The sequence below is a fragment of the Acomys russatus genome, chromosome 32, assembly GCF_903995435.1.
Source record: "Acomys russatus chromosome 32, mAcoRus1.1, whole genome shotgun sequence".
Taxonomy (NCBI): domain Eukaryota; kingdom Metazoa; phylum Chordata; class Mammalia; order Rodentia; family Muridae; genus Acomys; species Acomys russatus.
Genome location: NC_067168.1, coordinates 19,085,999 through 19,099,958, shown reverse-complemented (window position 1 = coordinate 19,099,958; position 13,960 = coordinate 19,085,999).

Below are 13,960 nucleotides of genomic sequence, written 5' to 3'. Positions count from 1 at the left end.
CCCCCAAATTACATTGTTAGTTTTTCCCTTACTGTGTGTGACATATACTTAGAACTAATTGTGTCGACCTAATATTCTTCTCTGAAATGTTTGCAATTATGTCAAGAGTTTGTTCCTTAGGACTTTTGAATGTGGTAACATCTTAATCTGGAACCATTCCTCTTAACACAGGTAGATTATTCTAGAAGGCTTTAACTAATTATATAGATTTTTAAAGGCAATTTCTTCAAGGGTGGCACAGGAGGAGTTAATTGAGAGTCAAAATGTACACAGAACTCCATCTTTGGTTCTTCATTTGAAGATGAAAGGGGCTTTTTGAGACGAATGGTATGTGGTCCAATCTTAGACTACAAGTGGCTTCCAGAGAAGGAGCCGGAGACGTATAACTGCAGGGACCTAGATCCTGCCAATACTCTATCTCTCACAAAATTAAAAAGCAGCCTAACAAATAGCCTTAATTGTAGTCTCATGTGACACTGATCTCAGTCTGGCTGAACCCACTCAGATTTCTGCTATGTAGAGCTGTGAGATAATAAAAAGGTATTTTAAGATGCTAAATTTTGAGAAATCTGTCATGATAACTTTTAAAAATAAATATTTTATCTTCCCTTTTCTTAATCACCCTAAATTTTTCTCAGTTGCTGCTGCAGCCTCATGAATTTGAAGATTTGTAGTATTTTGTTGTTGGATTTGACACAGTGTCTGTCACTATCATATCCATAATTTATAACTGCTTCTGCTGATGAAATGTATTTATATTTAGATGCTTCTATGGCTCTAGCTTGATGGCATCAAACCTAATTATTATTTAGGCATTACAGTATATTAAAATCATAATATGTTATCTTCCTGTAATTCAGATTTTGACAAGAGCACACCTTAGGATTGTATTACAAGCCAATAGGTACTAGTATCAAATGGCTGAAGAACTTAAAATACTCTATATTTCAGTTTAAACTCTATTCCTATTTGTATTCTCTTTCACAGTCACATATATGAACTAATTAGGACATATACTACAGTTAATGAAAGGAACAATAAACAAGTAAGGAAGATGACTTCTAGTAAAGTTTTATAATAGCTGGGAAAAGACAAGACCATATAGTCTTGATGAGTAAAATCCAAAAGGAAGGAAAACAATTGTTAATATAATTGTGAAAAATTACCCAGCTTTTTTTCACAAATGGAAAAGAAAAACACAGACATTTATGAATATATGCATAAGTGTGTATATGCTTCCAGACCAAAACAAGCATAGTCCTTACCTTTTTCAAAGGATGATATTTCTTACAGTAATAATTCTAGTTTATGGTTTGCCACTTATTGAATTTGAAAGACTACTACACAATCAAGTAAGACAGCAAATTAAATCCTATCATTCTTTTAAATATTCCTGTTGGTATAATTTCTAATTCAGATCCAATTATGGTAGTAGTTGATTTGAATATGGATCAAATAGTCAGTTTCCTATTTCAAGAAATTTTCATACAGTAATGGTAGTCTCTCAAAAACTTTTAAAAATACAGATGAGGTCATTTCAAACAAATAAAATTCAGATTATAGCCATTAACTGAAAGAGTTGCATATTTTCAACTACTACATTAAATAAGAGGAAATATTTTAAATAAAAGCCTTAATTACAAAAAATTAAAGGCTACTAGTAGATATTTATTTAAAAATTTTTAAACAGTTTAGCATTAATGGGATAATGGCATAAAATCTTTTTTGGCAACATAATTTCTTCCCCAAAATGAGCCTCCTGAAAATGTAGTTTCCTTTAATTATTTAATTGAACGATATGACACATCTCTTAATTAAATCTTAGAATTACTCTGAAAATGTGTGTTCACTTGCTAAAACTATGCTTTCAAAGAGCCTCTGCTCTTCGCAGTGTTCAATTCTTCTATCTCTGTATGATAGTCTTACAAGAGAGAGAATTGATAGAGTCTAAAATCTAAAGAAGTATTGACTGAAATAACTGTAAAATCAGAAGAGTTTTCTAACTCCATTTTTCTTGGCATTCCCTCAAAGTGCTTTGTCCCTTCACCACAAGTGTTCTAGAACAATGTTTAATTTCCTTTATGTAACTTGTGTCTCAGGTGAAGTAACTCCTCAGTGTTATACCAGGCTGACTAACTGATGCCTCTGTTTTGAATTTTTATGAGGCATAGGAAGAGCAAGAAAGAAAATGAGTTAGAAGCAATCGGAAAATCATACTCAGAATAATACACCTATTAATCCTTAAATTACAATTGTTTTGCTTTATTTAGTTTATTTATTTGTATAATCTTCTTTTCTGCATGTACGTCTGCACACCACACACATGCCTTGTGCTCTCAGAGTTCAGAAGGAACATGTCAGATGCCTTAGAGTTACAGATTGTTGGGAGCCCTCGCGTGGGGGCTGGGAATTGAACTTGAGTCCTCTGTAAGACCAGCAAATGGTCTTAACTTATGAACCGTTTCTCCAGCCCCATGAATCTTCAATTTAAACTTAATAAATCATTCTGTGTAGACTCTACCTTCATTAAGAGAAATTTGAGGCAACAGGAGTATATTATAATACAGTAGCATAAATATTATATGAGGGCTAAAGAAATGTCTCAGCAGCTGTATGCCTGTTGCTCTTACAGAAGAACAGAGTTTAATTCTCAGCAACCATGTCAGACAGCTCACAACTACTTGCTACTTCATCTCCCAGGGGACCAGATGCCTCTTATATCTCAGGCACCAGCACTCAGGTATAAATACCCACACAGGGACAGAGACACAAAATAAAATAAACAAATCTTTAACTAGTAATACTCCATGGCACATAAGAAATGAAGAAATAATAGCTGAATGGATGTTTGGATGGCTACCAGTATTAAATATTAAAATAAAGAACATAGTTGTCTCTCTATTAATGCTTAAACTTTCACTAAATTTGCACTGGTTGTCTTAAATATAAACAATTTGTAGTCATTACATACTACTTATGTTGAAGGACTGACATTTCTTAAATTTGTAATTTTTTCTTTCACTAAACTGTGAAGTGTTTATTGAACAATCAAGGAGAAGATTCTTAAATCTGAGGGAACCAGGAAACCATTTACTTAAGCCACTGTATTTATTGACTAAAACATACAATATTTAATTCAGACTTGTCCTTGAAATATTGTATTTGTATTCTTCCAGAAATAATGCATGCCACAAAGCAACATGAGATGTTTTATATTTCTATAGCTTGACATATTCATTTACATATTCTTCTTAGTTTAAAATCATGTTAGTCTTATAAAACTTTCTTTTCATTGGTTAATACATACATACATTTTGCACTCAGGTACAGGTGTCAACTCTGACATCTGGAGCATTCATCAGAAAAGAATGTCCCTGAGGCACTTAACACAGAGGATATCAATATACACATACACAGTGACATTCCAGGCAGATATGTGCTCTTATATCAGGGCATGAATAAGAAAAATAGAAAGCATGTGCAAAGAGCACATGACACCAAATGAAATACATATGTAGGGAGTGACCATCATGTCCAGGGTTAGTGCCTGATTCTATGGTGAAATCCAAGTCTGCTTGACAATGGAAGGTTTAACATTTAACAGCTAAGCACATGAAAAGGAATTCATAACAGAAAACCCTACATCAATCAGAGTGACCTTTCTCAGAAAGCTCTTTTACAGATTTTTCTCTGGCTGTCTCTTTTCTTCTTGCCTCTACCCTAGACCTTTCTTTCAGTAGGGACTCTTTTCATTCTATCCTCGTAGATAACCCTCATTTTACCCTTTTTATTGTTAGGAATCAGCCTCCAATGTAGAAAAACCTTGAGGTATTTGTCCCTGGTGTGTGAAGATTTGGGAACTCTTGAATCCACTCTCGTAGGGGACCCTTCATTGGAAGTTTCGAAGTTGGCTCCAATTATAATGGTGGGGGAATGAAATGTGAAATCCTAAGCACAGTAACAAAAGAAGCAAGTGATAAGCGGACCATCTCAAGACTCTGAATGATGGACACGCTCTAATTACTGTAAGACATTTGGATAATACTCTTACCTGAAGTAATATAAAAATAAGCTGCTTGGGATCAAAGTATTTATTTTCATGGAAGTAATTCCCTATAGGAAACATTTTCCGAGTTTATAGTGTTCATCATTCCTACACCTAAAATTTTAATCAACTAGCAGCTCTACTGACAGCCATGAATACTATAGCTCTTCAGAAAAGGAGGGAAATCAACGCTTAGGAAGTTTAATGACCACAGCGTCTGTGACCTTCCCTGGTTTTCTCATCTACTTATGCTCTCAGATGGGAGCAGACTTATATCCATTAAGAATGGGAACCAAATCCTAGACAGGACTCAGAGAACACTGGAGAAGTTATTTCTAAAACAAATTCATGTTTTATTCACACCAGCCAGTACTGGAAAACATGGAAACAACATTTAAAAATCTCTGCCGTTTCTTAGCCTACATTATGCCTTCCTACAAAGCATCAATCTACGTGTATATTTTATGCACAAAACATGGAAATGACAAGGCATCATCCCTACTGTTCTGAAAAGATGTGACATCCAAGGTCAGGTTCAATCATTTAACTATTACACATAGGCTCAAGGTAACGGCTAAATTCCTGATAAAGGCCTGCTATGGCAAAACTGCAAATTTGAGAGAAATCCATACTTGAGATGTTTATAATGAATAAAAATAAGGCACCTGGTTCTTTGGTCTCCCCAAAGTACATGAGAATGGGCACTATAGTTAGTCTTTTTAGAGTAATTTATCAATTCTCTCTCTTATCCTAATTACTCCCAGATCTACCCCCACCTCCATGCCCAACTAACATCAGCCTAATTTTATGTTCTCTCCTCTCCTCTCTCTCTCTCTCTCTCTCTCTCTCTCTCTCTCTCTCTCTCTCTCTCTCCAAAAGGAAGCAAAAAGGGGGAGAAAATCTAAAACTAAAAAGTAAGAAAACAAAAACAATTTTAAAAAAAAGCAAACAAAATAAAAAAAAAAAAAAAGACATGAAGTCCACTTAATGTTGCCCTTCTATTCTTGGACTATAGGGCCTTAATAAAGTATGGGTGAGACTCTATTGGTTAATTTTTTTTTTCTATTTCATCAGGTATCAATTGCAAACAGCTTCTTGGTTAGTATTGGGCCTGTGTGTTCGTGCCCTTCTCCATGCTGTGATTTTGTTTGGTTAGAATCTGTATGGCCCTTGTGCATGCTGTCATCGCCTCTGTGCATTCGTAAGTGTGCCATTCCTAAATACAATGTCTGTTTTGAGCTCCTTTCCTCCAGGTTCAGAGATCTCTGCAGAAGAGGAAGGGAAGGGACTGTAAGAGGGAAAGATGGCAGGGACTTCTAAAGAAACAGCTTCTCCCTGTAGAACAGGACCAGTACACTGCAATTACATTGGAGAATAGCACTGGTTCACCTGAGGACACTTTGTCTGTTTACACAGGTACCCTGCTCTGCAGTTATATTAAGTAATCATGCTTTTTCTTGTTTCTCTATTGGGAAGGTATCTCTCTCAAACATAAACTATGAATAAGCCAGGATTACTCCAATAAAATAATTCATGCAGATACTGTCCACTTTGTACTTAATGCTTATGAATTATATTATATTTAAAATAACAGTGAGGATAGAATGCCTTACATGTAATACTACAACTCGACAGGAACAACGTACAACATTGTACAGGAACAATGAGGAAAGATTAGTTTTAGACATCAGCTGAATTCATACCGTGGATCAGATTGTCCAATAAACTCTACTGATTTTGCTTAAACACCTGCCAGGATATGTTCGCACAAAGGCATAACAACCCTTAAAAACAATAAGCCTTTTAAAAAATTAAGTCATTTTCAAGAAAGTGTTGGAAATTTTTATATGGGCCAGATATTACTTTTTCCATTTCTTTATTCTAATAAATGTGTCAGAGACATATTCGAATGAATATAAATTTTCAAAAATTTCTGTAAAACATTTTTAAAAAGTGGAAGGAGATAGTTTACATAGCAGCCTGTAATATGTTTTATAAACACCGTAGACTACTAAAGCAAGAAATCATTTCGGTATCATGACATAGTCTTGGATATAATGTAAATAAATGTCCGAGGAGATAAAAATACACTATATTGAACAAAAGGTTTGAATAAGTATATATTGGAAAATATGGCTAGAAATATGTGTACTATAAATATCCATAAAGCCTTTTTTCTCTTTTTGATAGATGAGTTAATAATGTTAGTCTTACTTGTATCATGGATTATGAACAAAACAAATAAACAGTTCCTACAGCTTTGAAAGGCATACTCAAATGAGCAGTATAGTCCTGGTCCTGTCCTAGTCTCACCTTCTGCTTGACACAGTGAGCTATAAAACAGAATAAAAAGGCCTGCATTCTCTTGTTCAGCCCTTGATGCCATGGTCGCAGAGCTGTACCTCCACGTCAAGGCTATTGATTTGATTCTTTGTGTGCTTAGTTGTCTATATTTTCGTTCATTTGTTTGGTTGATTTTGTATGTGTTCTCCTTTAAAAAAAAAATCATAGTTCCCAAGTATGCAGTGAAGTAAGCGTATTAATGTTTTAGGGGGAGTAAAAAACTGGTTTATAATTTTCTGAGTGGATTGAAATATATGCAATTTTCTGTCTCCCTCTTACCCATGCTTTTCTATCAAATTAAAACGAGTTAACATGAAGGACAGCCACTTTTACTCATAGTTTTTGTTTTCTAGCACTTTCTTTTCTTGTAATATTTTAAAAGGATATTAATATGAATGACAATTACTGAACCTGGAATCAAAGAAAAAGTTCCTGTTCTTGTTTTACTGAAAAAGACTGCTCATCTCATGGGATGAATCCACAGTCTGGTGTTGTTTCTTAGCACTTATATTTATTGTACAAGATATGATGCTTCCAGTAGAGCTATCCACAGAAAATAAAAACAAACACAAACATAAGACCTTGAGATTTTATTCTTTGTGATAGAATGTTCACCAAATGTCTAGTTCATGCAGAATGCAGTAAACGTTAAACACAAGGCATTGAATATGAGAGACTATTATGAAGAAGAGGAAACTTTCAGACATGTTCAAGCAGTTATCCCCCTATGATGCTGCTAACCAAACTTTCAATGAGTCATTGTTACTTATGACAATTGCAGATACTTCACTAGCAAAATTATTTCTCTTCATCCATGATATTATTTGACTACCTAAGTGATAATCAGAGGACAACCAGGACCTTTTTTCTTATAAATCTAATTACTGTGTTGCAACCCTGTTTCATCTAATGCTCAATTACTTTTAATTAGTTTTTCTCTCAAATCCCTGACTTCCCTTAAGAAATGACAGAAAATTAAAAATGTAGGAGCTTTACAGAAAAGTATGAACATTTATAAACAGTTGTATTTCAAAATGAAAATGGTTTTAGTGAATTAACTCAAAGGAATGGGTCACATCTTTTATGTGTGTTCTGAGAGCCAGATGTTTCCATACTTATTTAGGAGTGAGGTGAGAGATAATTGAGTTGGTGGATGTGCTGTGCTGAGTGAATATACTGCAGACTACCCCTGAGATCTGAGAAATCTTGCACAGTAACAGTGTCATGGGAAATATAGGAGGGCATAATTCACTCAGTTTTGTTCCCAGTGAGAAAGAACTTCTGTTAATTATAGTTTTAGTATCTCTTAATAAAGTTTCAACTTTTCTAGCTGCCCATGGGTTTAAAAGACAATTTGAAGGAAAATTTTTCCCTTGTAAAAGGATGAGTTCAACTTTTGAGGAAAATGATTTTATTTACTAACCATGCGAGAATTTCCATCATCTCCAGAGCAGGAACAACAACCATTAGGTTTTTTTTTTTTCTTTCCAACTTTGGTTATAGTCCCATGATGTTTGAGCTTAAAATTAACTTATGTTTTCATTTTGTTAAAATAATAATATTTTATAGATCTACCACAAGGATGAGACTGGGGATGTGTAAAAGTTATCCATGATAATGCTTTGACAATTGTTTATCACCATGGCACTCTTTATATCACAACAATTGACAGAGTAAATACTACAGAGAAACACAGGACATAAATCTGAACTGCCAACTTTTTAAGAGATAGAAACTGGATTTTTCGTTCAGCATTTTTACTTCTTTATTTTCAGAAATACATATATATGTGTGTGTGTGTATCTGTGTATGTGTATATATATTTATATATGAATAAGCATAATTTTTATAATGAAAATAACCTCTGTTGAGTTGGACATAGAGGCACACACATTTAATTTCCATATTCAGGAGGATTGAATTAAAGATGACTTCATGGCCAGCTTGCTAAACACAATCATTTTCCAGGCCAGTCAGAGTTACATAGTGAAAGAAAAGAGAAGAAAAAGGAAAAGAGAAAAAGAGAAGAGAAGGGAGAGGGGGAAAGGAGAGGAGAGGAGAGGAGAAGAGAGGAGAGGAGAGGAGAGGAGAGGAGAGGAGAGGAGAAGAGAGGAGAGGAGAGGAGAGAAACCTCTCTGTATCACTTGGTGAAATCCTAACATTTTTATGCAGGAGTAAGTTCAGAGAGGTTTTTTAATGAGGAAATGCTTTCAGTTTGTTTATATGGTGGATTACATTGATGGATTTCTGTATATTAAACCATCCCTGCATGCCTGGAATGAAGCCTAAACTGGTCATGATGAATAATAACTTTGATGTGTTCTTGTGTTCATTTTGCAAGTGTTTATTGTTAATTTTGTATCAATGTTCATAAGAGAAATTGGTCTGATATTCTTTCTTTGTTGGGTCTTTGTGAAATTTAGGTATCAATGTGGCTATGGCTTCATAGAATAATTTTGGTAATGTTCCATCCATTTCTATCTTTTGGAGTAGCTTGAAGAGTATCGGTGTTAGCTCATCCTTGAAGGTCTGGTAGAATTCTGCATTGAACCCATTTGGCCCTGGGCTTTTTTTGTTTTTGTTTTTGTTTTTGTTTTTGTTTTTGTTTTTGTTTTTTTTGGTTGGGAGACTATCAATGATCGCTTCTATTTTTGTAGGGGAAATGGGGCTATTTAGCTTGTTTTTCTGTTTTTGAATTAATTTTGGTAAGTGGAATTGATCAAGAAAATGACCCATTTCCTTTAGATTTTCAAATTTTGTGGCATATATGCCTTTGAAGTAGGATCTTATGATTGTTTGTATTTCTTCAGTGTCTCTTGTTACGTCTCCCTCTCCTTAGATGCAGAGAAAGCATTTGATAAAATCCGACACCCATTCATGTTTAAAGTTTTGGGGAGATAAGGGATACAAGGTGCATATCTCAACATAATAAAGGCTATATACAGCAAGCCAATAGCCAAAATCAAATTAAATGGAGAGATACTCAAGGAAATTGCTTTAAAATCTAGGACCAGGCAAGGCTGCCCATTCTCTCCATATCTCTTCAATATAGTATTGGAAGTTCTAGCCAGAGCAATAAGACAACAACAGGAGATCTAGGGGATACACATCATAAAGGAGGACGTCAAGTTATCCCTACTTGCAGATGATATGATAGTGTATATAAGTGACCCTCAAAACTCCACCAGAGAACTCCTAGAGCTAATAAACACATTCAGCAAATTGGCTGGATACAAACTTAACTCAAAAAAGTCAGTAACCTTCTTATATATGAAGGACATCTGTGCAGAGGAAGAAATTAGAGAAACTACACCCTTCATGATAGCCTCAAGCAATATAAAATATCTGAGAGTAACTCTATCCAAGCAGGTGAAGGACTTGTTTGAAAAAATTTTTAAACCTCTGAAGAAAGAGATTGAAGATGACACCAAAGATGGAAAGATCTCCCTTGTCCATGGATCAGGAGAATTAACATAGTAAAAATGGCCTTCTTAGCAAAAGCAATTTACAGATTCAATGCAATCCCTATCAAAATACCTACACAATTTTTCAAAGACATTGAAATGTCAATTCTCAACTTCATATGGAAAAACAACAAACAAACAAACAAACAAACAGAATAGCTGAAACAATCCTGTGTAATAAAAAATCCTCTGGTGGAATCTCCATACCTGATTTCAAGCTGTACTATAGAGCAACAGTAATTAAAAGAGCATGGTACTGGCACAGCAATAGGCTGGTTGATCAATGGAATTGAAACGAAGACCAATTTGATTTTTGACAAAGAAGCCAAATCTATTCAATGGAAAAACGATAGCATCTTCAACAAATGATGCTGGTCTAAGTGGATGTCTCCATGTAAAAAATTTCAATTACACCCATATTTGTCACCATGCACAAAACTCAAGTCCAAGTGGATCAAAGACCTCAACATAAAACCAGATACACTAAATCAGTTAGAAAAAAAAGTGAGGAAGAGCCTGGAACATATTGGCACAGGAGACAATTTCTTGAACAGAACACCAACAGCCCAGGCCTTAAGGTCAGTAATTAATAAATGGGACCTCATGAGGCTGAGAAGCTTCTGTAAGGCAGGAGACACTGTCAACAGAACATAGCGACAACCTAAAGTCTGGGGAAAGATATTCACCAACCCTACATCTGACAAAGGTCTAATATCCAAAAATATATAAAGAACCCAAGAAATTAAACACCACCAAACCAAATAACCCAATAGAGAAATGGAGCTCAGAACTCAACAGAGAAATATTGAATGGCTGAGAAACACTTAAAGAAATGCTCAACGTCTTTAGTCATCAGGGAAATGCAAATCAAAATGACTCTGAGATTCTATCTCATACCCATCAGAATGGCTAAGATGAAAAATTCAAGTGACACCACATGCTGGCGAGGATGTGGAGAAATAGGAACCCTTCTTCATTGTTGGTGAGAATGCAAATTTGTACAACCACTTTGGAAATCTATCTGGAGCTATCTCAGAAAATTAGGAATAGGGCTTCCTCAAGACCCAGCTATTCCACTCCTTGGAATATACCCAGAAGATGCTCCACCACACAACAAGGACATATGCTCAACCATGTTCATAGTGGCCTATTCATAATAGCCTAAGTGTCTTCAGTAGAAGACTGGATAAAGAAACTGGTACATTTACACTAGGGACTACTACTTAGCTATAAAAAACAAGAAAATCCTAAAATTTGTGGACAAATGGATGGAACTAGAAGTGATCATAATGAGTGAGTTAACCCAGAAGCAGAAAGACTCAAACGGTATATACTCACTTATACTTGGACACTAGCCCAAGGGACATGTCCCATGAAAGTCTTCATTTACCAGGAAATTGGGATAAATGTTAGGACATCCTATTGTGACTCTAGGTGAGAGAAGTATGGGAGAATGGGGAAATAGAAGGATCCAGAGGGTCCTGGAAACCTACAAGAAGAGCATTATGATGGGCAGATCTGGGCCCAGGGGTTCTGCTCAAACTTTGGCACCAACAAAGGACAATACATACAGTAAGCATAGAACCCCTACCCAGATCTAAATAATGGACAGGAGAAGAGCAGGGACTGACTTTCACATGAACTCTGGTGCCCCATATTTGACCATGTTCCCTGGATGGGGAAGCTCAGTGGCACTCAGAGGAAGGAAGCAGGCTAACAAGAAGAGACTGGACACCCTCTGATCATATAGAGGTGAAGCAGGTCCCCCTCAGTCACAGACATAGGGGAGGGGAATAGGGTAAAAGCAGGAGTGAGGAAGGAATGGGAGGATACAAGGGATGGGATAACAATTGAGATGTAATATGAATAAATTAATTAAAAACAATAAAATGAGGAACTACATGTAGGTGAAATGAAGGGACTAATTATTGTCAAAAAAAAAAAACCTCCCCCCAAACAAAAAAAAAACATGTATCATATTATCATTGAGTTGTATGGGTTAAGTGTATCATATTAGAGTAGAAATATATATAATATGTGTGGAGAATAGTCTTAAATTTGAATTCTACATCGGTGTATCAAAGTTAATCTTATTTTGTATCAATAAACAAAATTCTATACCAATGAATCAAAAAGTAACATTTTTTGTTAGTAACAAATAAGGCCTTATGTTGAGGAGTAGATTTAATAACCTACTTTTTATCCTATCATCCCTATATATTTCTATACCCCCCTTCTTTCTTCCCAACCTCTATCTCCATATCTACGAAAGAAAGATAGAGGAAGAGAGATATCCCTGAATCCAACATTGTTTTCTGTCTGAATAAGACCAATCATAACTTATAAGCAATTCCCACTGAAAATAATTATCTGTAGCCCACAGGAGCAAATATAAACCTACCCAACCCGCACCCTCCATTAGGGGAAATGAGTCATTGTTCTCTTAAGGATTCTTCTGGGTGACTTGGTGTGAACAGTGCCCTTGTAGGGGCCCAAATGACATTGGGGAACATGGTTAATCAAGCCAGGAATAGCATTTTTGGTCCAGTTTCCTAATGTTACTTCCAATACCCGGAAAGCGCTATTGCAACCTGATTAGGATAAGTAAATAATACTAGCCAATTGTTCGTTGATCAAATTATGGTCATTTCAAGTACCAGCCTATTTTTAATCACAAGAATATACACCCTAGGTTTAACAAATAGATAATGATCGTCTAGAAAGACAGGGTAAGATAGTTAGATAAGGTCTTCAGGGCCTCAGAGAACTACAGAATATGGCATTTAGAAGCTTTTAATATCTTACACATTCTTTGACATTAAGACAGGTTAACTCCTGGCAACCTCAAGCCTACCTCAAGAAGATGATGAGCATCAAAGATCCTCTTTATGTAGACTGGCAAAAACGTCCTCATTTCTGCCACAGACAGAATTGTGCCTAAAAATGAGCAAGCTTGCATACAGGAAGAGTTGGTGGACAAACTCTGCCAAGACAGGGTAAGCAAGTCCTCAATATTTCCTTTCTCACAAATAATGTCTTTCAGCTATATTGAGTTAGAAGGCTCAAGATAATGTCCAACGTTATAGAGAGTTTTGGGTGACTGTTCAGGCAGCAAACTGTCTTTTCTTTTTTCTTTTCTTCTTTTCTTACTCATTCTGGAACCTGCTAATCTGCACTTCCGGTTTACTCAAGTAATTAAGTTTCATTCCTTCTCAAGTCTCTGATGGGGTTGAAGACCAGATAGTTTTGTCTTGCAATTATCCTTTGCTGTTTAGGGCTTATAATGTTTTTAGGTCTAGATAGAGGTTTTAAGTTGACAGAGATGAGATATGATAGATATTGATTCTCATTCAGAATTACAGACTCATTAAGATAGGAAGGATGTTTTCTACAAGGTTGCCATTTGCAATTAGCCAAAACACCATGAATGTAACATTCCTATGATAGCTGATTGTTTCATGGTTCTTCTTGTTGTATGTAATTTTCTTCTTATGTGTAATAATATAGTGTATACCCCAATAAAATAAAATAATATCTAAAGAAAAACATGTACTGGAAACTGGGCTCTATGCCTCATTATAAAAGTCTTAAGAGGAAGCTGTAATGCCTGGAGAAGGAAGAGCAAGAGGATGCAAAACTGGCTCATCAGAAAAAGTACAGGGATTGAACTGGGCTTATTCCAAGCAGATAAGGAAAGAAACTGCCTCGTTAACAGTGAAGATGAGGTGGGGAGATGATTGTTCAGATTATAGAATGTCTTAAACTGACAATTGTCAGGCACTTGGCCTTGCCACCTCTGCATGAGTTTCTAAGAGTTTCTTTCTATTTTGACATGTTTTCTCAAGAAATCTTCTTAATTATTTAGAGTGCTTCTGCTACATACAACCAGAAACCCATTCACACGGTGCTCACTGGGTGAATAGAATGTTTAGAACAGACATGGATAAACCGGAGACTTAATTAAGGTATGCCTTTGAAACTAGCACCATCCAATGATTTATTTAAGATTACCTATATGCATACATTTGATAGAAGCTTAATTTGAAACTTGAAACTTTTGTGTTTGAATATTTTTGGCATCCACTAGTAGTTTCATGTTTCAACCTAT